The sequence below is a fragment of the Vipera ursinii genome (genome assembly GCF_947247035.1).
Source record: "Vipera ursinii genome assembly, chromosome: 2".
NCBI lineage: Eukaryota > Metazoa > Chordata > Lepidosauria > Squamata > Viperidae > Vipera > Vipera ursinii.
This window is the reverse complement of record NC_139513.1, coordinates 34426759-34442309: the sequence shown is the minus strand read 5'-3', so window position 1 is coordinate 34442309 and position 15551 is coordinate 34426759.

Here is a 15551-nt window from a genome sequence, read left to right as displayed (position 1 = left end):
GCTCCTCTGCAATCCGACTACTTCAAGGTCAGTATCCCGTGCAGCCCTCCCTCCTCCCCCAGTCCCAACCCTAATCTCCCAGCATGCAACCAACCCCCTCCAACCCACTGCCTCTCCCTCAACTCCACTTGGCCCCAACAGACCCTTCCACATGTCCCAAAGCACTTTATTGTCATTTCTCGGCTCCGGGCCACCCGGAGCTGTCTGTGCTGGCTGGTGGTCAGACGCTCTTTCCGACGTACAGGCAATGGCGCAGGCAGGCCTGTCCTGCCAAGACCCCACATGGCAGCCCAGTGTGGGTCTATCCGCTGTTGTTCCTTCGGCGACAGGACCGCCTGCCCCCGTCACCAACTGCCGGGGTCCTTGCGTTGCTGGGCAGACCGGGCTGTCCTGTCAGGTACCTGTGGATCCGTTTGTATGTCCTTCCAGCGCAGGTGCAGCGGGGAGCTGGGGAGCAGGTGGCCACCGGCACAATGGAGCCAGGAGACATGGAGCAGCCGGCTGCCATACTGTGGTCGAAGCTTGCGAAGTGGCCGTCGGCTGGGAAGACGTGGCCGAGGCCCATGAAACAGCTGGCCGTCCAGCCTGCGCAGTCAGGGGCCGACGCCCAGCTGTATGAAATTATTGATAATTATGTGGCATCAATTCAGTGCCAATATTTAGGGATCACAAAGATAGAACTACTCCAGGATGAGCAAGAATCACAAATTCACATATTATGTCCACACTTACATAGTTGTTTAGTAAATACTCCATATTTACATGATAATATATTCAGAACATGCTAACTAATTATGTTGCTTTAAGGTTACCAAAGTCACCAAATCTTCAGCTTATATATAAAATGGATCTCATGACAGAAATTGGACTATATTGGAATCTAGGCCAAAAGTCAAGGATATTCTAATGAATCCAGTATTTTATGATTATACCTGAGATCTAAGAGGAGATATATCTGTCTTAAATCACAAGAAAGAGACCACCAAATACACATTGGAAATGAGTAAAGTTAAGTCTGCTATTGGAATAGCAGAGCACCAAAGCTTCAATATATTAATAAATCTAAAAAGCACGAAGCCTTTTAGTTAAAAAATGTGTAGTAGTGCTGAGAGATATGGAATGAGGAAAAAGCAAAATAACATCACTACCCAAAATTTAAATAGTTAAGAATCCTAATTTAAAAGACACATTTCTAGCCAAGTTGGATGCATAAGTAAGGATATGAAGGAATTAATCCAGCTGATATTTGCAGACAATTCCAGTTTTAGAATTCGAAGCTCTTGTGCTTTGGATAGTTACATGCCTACCCTTCCCCTGTCCCCAATTTCTTAATTCATATTCTCTCAGTGAAATCTCTATGTCTCCTTTTGGCTAAAACTTAAAAATATGTTGAATCTTATATGTAGGTGCTCCTATCTCCCCCCCCCCATTACTCTGGCTTTTCTCTTTTGCAAACAGCCATAAATTTTCAAACTGTGACCATCTTTGCTGAATCCACAGAGATGAAGAGGAGAAGAGAAATAATCCATCAGTCAGACTGATAAAGGGCAGATAGCAGTGGAAGAATTGATATTTAAAAATGTATTTGGACAGATAAATGGCTGAGTCAACATAATTTATGTTCACAAATCACATAGGAAAGAATAAAACTATGGAAAATAAGATCTGCAATTGGCAAACATAGCATTATTCATGAATGAAAAATGTTTTAGCAAGCTGAGTTGATGTGGAAATGTTGAACCCAAGCATCCAGCATGTTAAAAAAAAATATTCCCTTTTAAGAGGATAAAAGATTGTTTACAAAAGCTTAGAAGAGAAGTGTGTATCATGTTTTCCCCCAATTGGATGCATAGGATGTATAGAATTTTGAATGACGCAAAATGACATACTAAAAGTGTTGTGGTTCTGATAGACAGAGATGAATAAAGCAGAACTCCGAGGCTTGTGAATTCCTCAAAGAACCTGTTTATTGGTTAGAAAGTATTGGCATGGTCAAAAGTGAAACCACATCAAAATTTCCCACTCAAAAGTATCCAGTTACAAAGTATAATGTCTGACCCCCAAGAATATGCATTTTACTAAAATAATAAATGTTTGGCGGGCTTTCTAATACAGGGCTTTTTAACCAGTGGTACGGGTACCACCTGTGGTACATTGGCACCTGGCATGTGGTATGCGACCATCCTAGAAAAGTGGTAGCGGGGGAGGGGAATGAGCTGAACAGGTGGCAGCACTCCACAAGGCTGAGTGAGAGATGGCTGGAACTGCAGGGCTGTCAGGGCTCATCAGAAGCACCAGGATCAGTGCTGCTTTCCAGCTGATCAGCGCTTCTTCAGGGCTGTCAGGGCTCAGTGGAAGTGCCAGGATCAGCGCCAGGCTCCAGCTGGAGTTCGGTGCTGATCCTGGTGCTTCTTCTCAGCCCTGAAGAAGCACCAATCAGCTGGAGCTCAGTGCTGATCCTGGCACTTCTGAGCCCAGAAGAAGCACCGATCAGCTGGAATGTTGCAGCGTCTTGTGCCTTACATTCAGATGCTTGGCAACTGATTCATATTTATGATGGTAACAGTGTCCCAGGGTCATGTGAAGTGACCAAAACCTGCTGCAACCACCCAGCAGAGGGGTGAAAATAAAAACCAAACACCCCCCACACCCCACCCCTGCTGCCAATCCTCAACAGAAATGCTCACAACAATGAAAACCTTGGACAGGAGGAAGAGCGCCACCGGGTGGACAGGCAGGTGTCTTGCTCGGCTGTGGCTTGGGGGACACTTTTTTCAGTGCCATTGTAACTTTGAACAGTCACTAAGTGAATGGTTGTAAGTCGAGGACTACCTGTATTTCATCACTTTTTTCCTTTTTTTGGTTATCAAGTTTTTGACACCTTGCTAGGCGACTGGTGGTACTTGGATATTGCCATATCCTAAAAGTGGTACAATGAGTGAAAAGGTTGAAAAGCCCTGTTCTAATATACCGCCCTGTCCCGAGTCCCTGGAGTAAGAGATGACCTTGGTTCCCACAGGACAGAGCTTTGTTTAGACTAGCCCACCCTCCTTTGCAGGTGGCAACCTAGAATGAGACAGAGAAAGATGACTGCAGCTAGGCTCATGACTTCGCAACTAACAACTATACACACACACACACACACACACATATGTATATGTGTTTGTGTGTATGTATGTGTGTATGTGTGTGTTTGTGTGTGTGTGTGTGTGTGTGTGTGTGTAATTTTTAAATGTAATTGTTGTGACTCAGGGCCAGCCTGTGGGTCCGACAGCCGGCTCCGATGTATCGGATGACTCAGATGTGGGGGAGGAGGGAAACGAACCGGCTGATGATGATTTGGAGGCTTTGCAGAGTCCTCAGCCGGGGACCTCTTCTCAGCTGCGTGAGCCCGAGAGTGCGGAGGAAGATGACCCACAGCTGGCCCTGTTCAAGGACGCCTGACGCAGGAGGCAGTCGAGCAGGAACAAACAAAGAAAGGCTGTGAGACTCCTCGGGAGGAGGCACAGGGAGACCACGCCCTGAGCTCTCTATAAAAGGAGTGTTTGGGGAGGGGCTGGTTGCTGAAAGCAACTTTTCCGCTTGAGAAGACAAGCTCTTGTGTTTTTGTTAACTGCGTAATTAAATCTTGGCAGATGCCTTTTAGCCTTGGAAGCTCTCCAGTCTCTTCTTCTTAAATAGGGGTTTGCCTTTACAAGGCCAGAAGAGGGCTGGTTCAGAACAGTTTGCTTTCAGCCCCCACCCCTTATTACTACGATGGAGCAGCTTCTTGCCGAGAATGCCCAGCTCACTCAGCAACTTACTTTGCTGGCAGCTCAGGTGGCTCAACTGCAAGCTCAGGTACATGCTGCACCCCCACCCAGGAGGAAATGTCAGATAGCTATGCCGGATAAATTTGCTGGTAATCCAGAACTGTTTCCTGCCTTCCTGGGACAATGCCAGCTTTTTATCAGCGTGAGAGCAGTTGATTTCCCCACTGACCGAGATAAGGTGGGATTCGTGTTGAGCCTTCTGTCGGGAGATGCAGCTCGTTGGGGCACGCCTCTGTTGGCACAGCCTAGCCCTTTGTTGGATAACTTTGGGGGGTTTTGTGACCATATGCGCCTCATGTACGAGGACCCGATTAAGGCGCAGACTGCCACCCGACGCCTGAAAGTTTTGAGGCAGGGTCAGCGCCCTCTACAGGCCTATATCAGCGTTTTCCGGCTGCTTAGCCAGGATTCCGCCTGGAATGAGGCTGCGCTCGTGGATGCCTTTCAGGATGGCTTGTCAGAGGAGATGTTGGATGAGCTGGCCCGCGTGGACATTCCCTTAGATCTGAATGGGCTGATCCATCTTTGTCTGCGGATCGATGCCCGGTTGCAGCAGCGAAAGAGTCGCCGTGCCACCCCACAGACCCCTGCCGCCCCTGTTGTGCGTGAGCCCCCAGTCCAGAGGGAGGAGCCAATGGAGCTGGGTGCCGCCAGGTCCCGTCTATCGGTGACGGAAATGGACAGACGACGATCGGAGGGGTTGTGTTTTTACTGTGGGGACCCTGGACATTTGGCTGCTTCTTGTCCAAAGAAGCGTCAGCGGGCATCAGTGACCAAGCCGGCCCTGAGAAAGTCCCCTGCTTTGCTGTCGGGAAACGGCCCGAGCCCGATCTAGACGGTGTGAAAGATCGGGCGACCCACAACGACCACGCCGAGCGATGCCGTTCCGACGGTGCCTGTGAACCTTCACGGCATTTGATTTTGGAGGCACGTCTGATCCTTCCTGGCAAGCCAGAGGGGATTCCGGTCCATGCCTTAATTGACTCTGGGGCTACCACTAACTTTATGGATTCGGCCTTTGTGGCCAAATGGGCTGTTCCCCAGTGTCCAGTGGATCCGCCCATGCTTGTGGAGACCATCGATGGTCGAGTGCTCCTGTCCGGGCCTATTACGGCCGCCACGCAACCCGTGTGTATGGCCATCAGTACCCATGTGGAGGACATTCAGTTCTACGTCACTTCGGAACTGCACTTCCCCGTGGTCTTGGGACTGGCATGGCTCCGGGCGCATGATCCACAGATCTATTGGTCTCAGAACTTGGTCACCTTCCCAAGTTTGCAGTGCGTGGACCACACCCGCCATATCTGTGCCGGCCAGGTGGAGGGTTCCCCAGGGGTTTCCTTGCCTCCCGAACTGTCCGACTTTGCTGACGTGTTCAGCGAGTCAGAGGCGGACCAATTACCCCCGCACAGGCCCTACGACTGCTCCATTGACCTAGTCCCTGATGCGCCTCTCCCAGTGGGGCGTTTGTACTCCATGTCGGAGCCCGAGTTGGCTGCATTGCGGGACTTCCTGACAAAGAACTTGGATCGTGGTTTCATCCGGCCCTCGTCCTCGCCAGTGTCTGCGCCCGTGCTCTTCGTCAAAAAGAAGTCGGGCGAGTTACGGCTTTGCTGTGACTACCGGAAACTCAACGCTATCACGGTGCGTAACCGCTACCCGCTGCCCCTCATCCCCGAGCTCTTGGACCGACTCCGGGAGGCTAAGATCTTCACGAAACTGGACCTGCGTGGAGCTTACAACCTCGTCAGGGTTCGGCCGGGTGATGAGTGGAAGACGGCGTTTGGTACTCGCTATGGACATTTCGAGTACACGGTGATGCCGTTTGGCCTGACCAACGCCCCCGCTGTGTTTCAGCATTTTATGAATGACATCTTTCGGGATCTGTTGGACCAGTTTGTCGTGATTTACCTGGACGACATCCTGATTTACTCCCCGTCGCGTGAAGCGCATCATCAGCATCTCCGTCAGGTCCTGCAGCGCCTCCGGAAACATCGGCTGTTTGCCAAGTTGGAGAAGTGCCAGTTCTACCAGGTGACCATTGATTTCTTGGGCCACCGCATTTCTCCTGAGGGCATCGCCATGGAACCGAGTAAAGTTGAGTCGTTGCAGAGTTGGCAACCCCCGCGTCGCGTGAAGGATGTTCAGCGACTTCTTGGATTTGCCAACTACTATCGGACATTCATCCCTGGCTTTGCTGCCTTGACAGCCCCCCTCACCCGGCTCCTGCAGAAGAAGACTCGGTTCCAGTGGAACGCCCCCGAACAACAGGCGTTCCAAGCTTTGAAGGACGCCTTCATGAAGGAGCCCATCTTGAAGCATCCTGACCCGCAACGGCCGTTTGTCGTGGAGGCGGACGCCTCCGACATTGCCATTGGGGCCGTGTTACTCCAGGCAGCGACGCCCAACGGTACCCTTTTCCCTTGCGCGTATCACTCTCGGAAATTGAATCCCTCGGAGCGCAACTATACCATCTGGGAGAAGGAGCTGCTGGCCATCAAGGCAGCGTTCGAGGCTTGGAGGCATCATCTGGAGGGGGCGCGGCATCAAATCGAGGTCCGGACGGACCACAAGAATCTGGAAAGCCTGCAGACCGCTCGGAATTTGAACCAACGCCAGATCCGGTGGTCCCTCTTCTTTGCGAGGTTTGACTTCCGGGTGCGGTACATACCAAGCGGGCACAACCAGAGAGCGGATGCTCTGTCCAGGAAGGCCGAATACACCCGAGTGGAAGACAAGCTTCCGCCCAGGACAGTGATCCCCGTCGAGTCTTTTGCTGCGGTGCGGGAGCCGGTGGATATACGGGCTCGGATCCGGGAGGCGCAGCAGCAGGAGGCGTGGGTGGCTCAGCGGAAGGAAGAGGTGGGGCCAGATTCGCCTTGGTCGGTCACGGATGGACTCCTGTATTATCGTGACCGGCTCTATGTTCCAGGAGGGCCACTCAGGGGACTCGTCCTCAGCCAATGTCATGATAACCCGGCTGCGGGGCATTTTGGCCTGTTCAAGACTCTGAACCTGGTCTCCCGTACATTCTGGTGGCCCCGAGTCCGACACGATGTCCAGTCTTATGTCACCTCCTGCGTCCCATGCAGGCAGGCCAAGTCAGCGACAGGGGCCCCGCCTGGTTTACTGCAGCCTTTGCCAACGCCCAAGAGACCCTGGGGGGCTGTGTCCATGGACTTTCTGACGGATCTACCCCCATCCTCCGGCTTCACGACAGTGTTTGTGGTGGTGGACATGTTGACCAAGATGGCGCACTTCATCCCCTGTCGCGGCTTACCGTCAGCTCGCGCCACTAGTCGCATGTTCATCCAACAGGTGTTCCGGCTGCACGGCCTTCCCGATAGAGTCGTCTCCGATAGGGGGGCCCAGTTTACAGCCCGCTTCTGGCAGGAGTTGATGCGGGCGTTGGACATTAAGGTTTGCCTCTCGTCCGCGCATCATCCTCAGACCGACGGGGGTACCGAGAAGGTCATCGGCATCTTAGAGCAGTATCTGCGCTGCTACGTTAACCTGCAGCAGGACAATTGGGTGGACTATTTGGCCATAGCCGAGTTTGCCTTTAACAACTCGCAGCACACCTCCACGCAGATGACACCGTTCTTGGCCAACGTGGGTTATCACCCCCGGTTTTTCCCCCTTTCTCCCGTGGACTCACCGGAGCCGGCAGCGAACGAATTCATGGCGGAGTTACAGGCGATCCATCGGTTGGTGCGACGGCAGCTGGAGAAGGCCAAGGCCGACTACAAGAGGTTCGCCGATCGGTCGAGAAGGGATACGCCTCCATTATCGGTGGGGGATCGGGTCTGGCTGTCCACCAGGAACCTACCATCCACTCGGCCGGCGAGGAAGTTGGACCACCGTTACCTTGGACCGTTCCCAGTCGAGGCCGTCATCAACCCAGTCGCCTATCGTTTAACTCTGCCACGTTCCCTGCGCGTGCACCCCGTCTTCCATCGGTCCTTGTTGGTCCCCGAACAACCGGCTTGTCCACTTCGCCAAGCGGAACCTCCCCCATCAGGACCTCGTGATGGCGACAGCACCCCCGAGTACGAGGTCGCCAGCATCAGGGATTCCCGCTGGCTGAAAGGTCGCTTCCAGTACCTGATCGAGTGGAAAGGGTACGGGCCGGAGGACTTCACATGGGAAGACGCGACCGCCGTTCATGCCCCTGCGTTGGTGACTGCTTTTCACGAACAGTTCCCATCCCGACCGCATCCGGATCGGCAGACCTGGGGGAAGGGCCCTGCGGTGCGGGATAGTGTTGTGACTCAGGGCCAGCCTGTGGGTCCGACAGCCGGCTCCGATGTATCGGATGACTCAGATGTGGGGGAGGAGGGAAACGAACCGGCTGATGATGATTTGGAGGCTTTGCAGAGTCCTCAGCCGGGGACCTCTTCTCAGCTGCGTGAGCCCGAGAGTGCGGAGGAAGATGACCCACAGCTGGCCCTGTTCAAGGACGCCCGACGCAGGAGGCAGTCGAGCAGGAACAAACAAAGAAAGGCTGTGAGACTCCTCGGGAGGAGGCACAGGGAGACCACGCCCTGAGCTCTCTATAAAAGGAGTGTTTGGGGAGGGGCTGGTTGCTGAAAGCAACTTTTCCGCTTGAGAAGACAAGCTCTTGTGTTTTTGTTAACTGCGTAATTAAATCTTGGCAGATGCCTTTTAGCCTTGGAAGCTCTCCAGTCTCTTCTTCTTAAATAGGGGTTTGCCTTTACAAGGCCAGAAGAGGGCTGGTTCAGAACAGTAATATCTACCAGTTTCTCAAGGAAAAAAACATTGTTACAAAAATCAGGTAGAACCTTTGCCTACCATTGGAATATAGACACACAGTTTGTGTCCCAAGAACTATACAGTGTTGGGCTGGGCACGCCCGACATTCGGACGGGCCGCGGGGAGATTCACCAGACCGCCGGGCTCCTGCCGAGCACCCCGTCAGGCCCCGAAGCCTCCCGCCGGCGCCCATCGTCTCCCAGAGGGCCAGGACGGCGTACGGCCCTCCTCAGCTGCCCGAAGCCTCCTGCCGGCGCCCGTCGTCTCCCGGAGGGCCGGCTCAACATACGGCCCTTCCCAGCATCCCCGTGACCGCCCGGAGCAACGTACCAGGCCGCAGGGCCGTTCGCCGGCTTCCTCGGCTCCTCGCCATGCTGCCGGGCTCCGGTAACGGCTGGCCACGCCCACACCACTCCGACGGGCTGGGGAATGGGACAATTGCAAGAACGGCACAGTGGCGGGCCGCCTGTCAGCTGGGGAGGCCGCGAACCAGCCAGCCAGTTCCCAGAAGCTGTTTACAGGCCGGGATGGGGCTGTGCGATGGACTGGGCGATGGCTGCCCAGTGCCCCAGCTGCAGGACAAGAATGGGTGCCTGGGTGGGCCAGGGGGTGACGGAGACGACCGGTGGGCCGGGGAGGGGTTTAGAGCGCAGATTGCGGCGGTCTGGGGCGGTGAGGGGACAAAGGAGCCTAGGCAGAGTTCTGCGGGAAAGGAGGGAGGTTTAGGCTGGGGGGTAACTTACCGGCTGCATTGGTGGTGGGATGGGAGCCAAAAGGAGGGAATCTTGGGAGGCGGTGTTTAAGTAGGGTGGGGGCGTGGTGGTGTGATTAAGGGTGTGGTGGTGGGAGTCGGCTCTGCCGGATATTTAACAGCGTTGACTGTGCTGTGAAGTCAACGCTGACTTCATTTGTCTTTGAGCAACTGTTTATGCGGAAAATAAACACGGCTAGAAGAACCAGCTCCCGTTCCGGTTTCAATCTTTTGGTGACTCGTCGGACGGGGTCTGATATACAGGTCCAACAGATATTTTTTATGTGCCACTACCTGTCTTCTGGACCATTTCTAATTTTAAGTTAAAAGTAAGCATAGTAGAGAAAGCATTTGGGGAACTTCACCCAACAAAGGGAAATTGATGGGGTTGAAGAATCATGGTGTCTGAGAATGCTGATATGTTGATTTGGTCACACCTATTTTCCTTCACTATTTATGCCTCCCAGCTGTTCCATAAGATACATATAAAAATAGTGTCTGCTCACACACTAAAACAAATATAAAAAAGGTATGTACAGTGGGTTTTATAAAGACACCTTAGTTGTCACTACTCCAAATTAGTAGCACTGTGTGTTATTAATGGAAAACCTGTTTTGTGCATTAAGACTGGCTAGTAAAATGCAGGTGGTGCTTGTAAGGATTTTAGAAGGAATGGCTATATTGGGGTTGGGTGGGTGTAATACAAATGTCAGAATGAAAAGTAGAGGAGAATCTGAGGTGTGGGAGAGAATTCCAATTTACTCAATCAGAACAGTTCTGAGTAAACACACACAGAATTTACTTACAACAGCAGCTTTAAGGCCATATGAAAGGTCAGTGTAAGAGATTCCACTTAGAAGGTTTGTATTTAGGGAATTTTGTTCTCTATAGCATGAATTGATTCTTTCAGCTCTACCTCAAGGAATGTATGTTTTTCTTTGCAATCTTTTTCAAGAATCAGGCTCTGGACTATAAGATTAACAAGAGATTTTCTCTGTGCTTTGCTAGTAGCTTAGAAATGTAGTCTCTCTCTTTTTTGGGGGCAGGGGAAGGGGGGGAGCCATTGCTTCCAGATGCAGAAAGTTGAAGTATGATGTATAGTACAAAATGTGAACTTAGATTTTTATGAGGAGTTCTGTTTTCCCCAGTAGAGATACAGCGGCAGTGAATGGCATTGTTAAAAAGCAATGGCATGGAAGAAGAAGGAAATTGTTCACCAGAGTGTTACTGGAATTTGTAGTAAATTATTTACTTCCTTATTTTGGAAAGAACAAGAAATGACATGGAAGCTAAAGCATGTATACACACCAAGGCATCCAGCTATTTGTGCTTCAGAAAGATATGCGAGTAGAACCATTATAGCTTATTGAATAAACTATACTTCATACAAGTGCACATACACAATAAGTGAAACCAGCTATAATATGGGTTCTACCAGCATCAGCCATACAATGCAAAAGTGAAACAGCCAAAATAACAGCCTGAAACCAGACCATGACTCAGAAACATACAGACAAATAACACCCACACCAATTCACATCACACAAAAAGGTATTTAAAGGCCAGTGCTCTGACAGAAGAACACCATTCAAAACATACTGAAGATGTCCCCCCAAATGGAGATGAAACATTTGCAGCCAAATCACTGAACTCAGAGACCAAACCAACAGCCCAACTACCAACCCGACCTACTAATATTCAAACACATCTCAGAGAAACAACCTATCCAACTTTAATTTCCTGTGTGTTAGATTTATAGGCAGCTATAACAATGTACTGCAAATACTAAATTCACCCAATGTTGCAGGGATCTATAAGAAATAATATGAGATTTTGACTTTTTGGTATTAAATGGCAATATTTTAAATCTGATCAAGAATATATTAAGCTTTAATCATCAGGGAACGTCCAAGACATCTCGCTGCTTCAGAGAGAGAGGTCATATAAAGCCTTTCTTATTGCATGTAAGGAATCAAAAATTCACAGGAATGATGACTGAACAAGGAGAAATTGAGGCCTTTAGATTGTGATGACAGAGAACATTGGATTACACTAACATGATCCTCAATACTAGTGAGGTAGAACCAGATCATTCAATGAAAACTAATACAAAAGCAAAAGCTTAAGCATTTAGGACACATTAGATGAGAATCATTGGAGAAGACCCTGAGGTTTTGAAAAATGGAAGATGATTTTTTAAAAAAGTGACAGAAGAAAAGATGGCTAAATACTAACACTAATGTCCAGAAAAGCAGTTGGTAACAGACAATCCTGGAGAAAAGATGGCCATCAAATCACAAATTCAAGAATGATTGAACAACTTTACAAGAATCACATAACACTCAGTTGACTGACCATTGAATCTTACTTCAGGTCTGGAAACAGGAGATATCCAAAAAAACAACTGGGGTAATAGTCTAGTTTAGGTTGTTAGGTAGGAAGTCTATGTTGTGTATATGACCTGCCCAGGAAAGTGGAATGACTTGAAGGGGCTTCCTCAGGGCCCAAAGGTAGAAGTGCTCTTCAACATCGTCATCAATGATTTGGATGAGGGGATAGATGGGGAACTCATCAGATTTGCAGATGACACCAAGCTGGCAGGAATAGCCAATACTCCAGAAGACAGGCTTAAGATACAGAAGGATCTTGACAGACTTGAACATTGGGCACTATCTAGAAAAATGAAATTCAGTGGTGAAAAATATAAGGTTCTATATTTAGGCAAGAAAAACCAAATGCACAGGTATAGTATAGGTGGTACCTTGCTCAATAGTAGTAACTGTGAAAAGGATCTCAGAGTCCTAGTGGACAATCGCTTCAATATGAGCCAGCAGTGTCCTGCAGCTGCCAAAAAAGGCAACACACTGCTACATTGCATTAATAGAGGGATAGAATTAAGATCACGTGAAGAGTTAATACTACTTTACAATGCCTTGGTAAGGCCACACTTGGAATACTGTATCCAGTTTTGGTCACCACAATGTAAAAAAGATGTTGAGACTCTAGAAAGAGTACAGAGAAAAGCAACAAAGATGATTAGGGGACTGGAGGCTAAAACATATAAGGAACGGTTGCTGGAATTGGGTATATCTAGTTTAATGAAGAGAAGACCAAGGGTGGACATGATGATGATGATAACTTTATTGTCACTTTGAATGTACACCAATTGGCATACATCAAAATGAAATTTCGTTGCATACAGCTCTCAAAGGGTCACCACCTCCCATATATACTCCTTGTTCGGGGCCCGCTCAAATTTCACATTGTCCATTTTAGTCTCTAGGGAGTGAACGATGGCAAACAGGACAAATGGAAATGGGGCTCCATGTAGACTAGCCCTCAAATTCGCTTGTATTCTGACAACCTCGCCTTCTTTCCTTTTTCTGATCCTGACTCTTCTACCGTTTCCTTTAAGAGGCCTTGCTTCTTTTCACCCCTGGAGCATGCTGCTGCCGCTGCCACCAACTCCTCCAAAAGCCTTTCTCTCTCTTCCTCTGGGCCTGCCGACAGCCTCATCCAGTTCCTTCGCTCCATAAGCTCCAGGTCCTCTCCTCCTCTGCCTCCTCTGGAAACAGCCCTGATTTGCAGTAGAATCCATCACTGGGCCAGCAGTCAGATCTTGCTGCTTCAAGAGCCAATGCAGCCGCAGCCATTCCAGGCGCCGCCATGTTAGAACTGATAGCAGTGTTTCAATATCTCAGGGGTTGCCACAAAGAAGAGGGAGTCAAGCTATTCTCCAAAGCAACTGAGGGTAGGACAAGAAGCAATAGATGGAAACTCATTAAAGAGAGAAGCAACCTAGAACTAAGGAGAAATTTCCTGACAGTTAGAACAATTAATTAGAGGAACAACATGCCTCCAGAAGTTGTGAATGCTCCAACAGTGGAAGTTTTTAAGAAGAGACTGGAGAGCCATTTGTCTGAAATGGTATAGGGTTTCCCCCCTGAGAAGGGTGTTGGACTAGATGACCTCCAAGGTCCCTTCTAACCTGATGATGATGATGATGGTGATGATGGTGATGATGGTGATGATGTATTTGTGGTTGCTGCTTGGAATACACACAATGTGGAACATGGCTTATTTTAGGAAAAAGTGGTGAAGATTAAAGATCCTAACTAAAAGAAAGCTTGTGTACTGTTTCCCTACTCCCCTTTACCATTCAAAACCAGGAATGAAGAAATATCAGCTGCAACCATGATAATCAGCATAAATGTTCCATAGCTGGCAAAATGAGCATTAGTAACAGAAAAAGAGGAAAAATGTACTTTAATTAGTCATCTCTGCATGGTACTACAGAGGGATTAAAGAATTAAAGTATAGTCAGATAAGTATGTTACTGAAGCTCATCAATTCTCCCCCACACACACACTTTCTGTATCTCTTAGCGATACATCCCTGAGTAATCTAATCATATTCTACCGCAAGTAAAGGACTCAAATAATTATTCAACACCAAGTCAGTTTTTGGACCCAGTTTAGAAGACTCAGATGTGTTGAAAGCTGTGTGCTCCTCATTACATGAAATGATTTAACATTCCTCCATGCTTCCAAGTGGGTGGACAAACTTTCCTGAGTGATATGAAAGGGCCAAGTCAGGAAGATATGGATGCCTTATCAGTCTTCTGAAAGGTGGTGTTTTTTCTGCCATTCAGAATAACTTTGGAAAGTCCAATATATTATAAATCTGTCTGGAAATCTAAATCTACATTTGCTTTGCACTTGATAGAACATGTGCAGGAATATTCTAGCACAGTGGTTCTCAACCTGAGGTCCGTGGACCCCAGGGGGACCAGGATGTCATCACAGGATGTCTGCAAAGGCTTGAAGAAATGTTATGATTTAAATCTTGAGTTAAGTCTTGGGGGGGGGGTGTCCATGGCCATATTCTCTGGCCACAAAAAGTATTTAAAGGAGGTCCATGGCAAAGAAAAGGTAGTAGTAGTAGTAGTAGTAGTAGTAGTAGTAGTAGTAGTAGTAATAATAATAATAATAATAATAATAATAATAATAATAATAATAATAATAATAATAATAATATAGTGGCGATGATGATGTTGGAAGGGACCTTGGAGGTCATCTAGTCCAACCCCCTGCTCAGGCAGAAACCCTATACCATTTCAGAAAAATGGCTGTCCAGTCTCTTCTTAAAAACTTCCAGTGTTGGAGCATTCACAGCTTCACATTCACAGCTTCTGGAGGCAGGTTGTTCCACTGTCAGGAAATTTCTTCTCAATTATAGATTCCTTCTCTACATAACACCAAACAGGTTTTTGGAGAGAAAGTTATGATTCTTCACATACAAATTCACAGAATGTAAGGTCCCTTCCAACATTATTATTATTATTATTATAAAACTTTTATTCATAAAACATGAACCTTGGTCAACTGAACACTCAAATTGACTGGCACTAATTATTGTGTAGTGGGTCCAACGCAAGGAAGAGATGCCAGCCGGTGTGTGAGTTCAGCTCTTTATTGAAGGGGGTAGTGAACTGGGGAATGAGGGCTACCTGGCCTCCTTATATACCTGGCCAGGTAAGCTAACAGCCAATGGGGTTGGCCCTAGGTTTCCTGCCGAAACTGTCCAGGCCAACGCCCCCTGGTGGCTGTTGCTATGCAGGTGCCTGCATACATAACACTAATGGTTGACACGGGTTGCTACCAGCATCCTAGGTATCAACCAGGTATCTCCTTAAAATGTAAGATGTTCCGAGTAGCACAGTTTTTTGTAGCTTTGCTGGAGTTATTGCAGGAAGCTGCAATTTCTTGATGTGTTTTGCAAAGTTTTTGGACATAGTTTCCAGTGCCCCGATGACAATGGGTATCACTGTTACACGTTTCATCCATAATTGTGCAGTTTCGATGGCCAGGTCGCAGTATTTCATAATTTTTTTCAGTTCTTTTTCTTTGACTCTGGCATCTCCTGGTACAGCAATATCAATCAACTGTATGATATCAATCAACATTATTATTATTATTATTATTATTATTATTATTATTATTATTATTATTATTATTGATCATCGCACAGTCAGCCAGATGTTCAGACTGAATTTGGCATTTTTGTCTACCTATCAAGTCCATACCAAGGACCTGGGATAGGTAGATGTGTATGTTTGATGATATTACAGACATCATCACAGAATGGAAGCAATTCCTAATAAGGCCACCTTTTGCAATTGACTAAAGGTGAAGTTGTCAATGCCAATGGTGTTC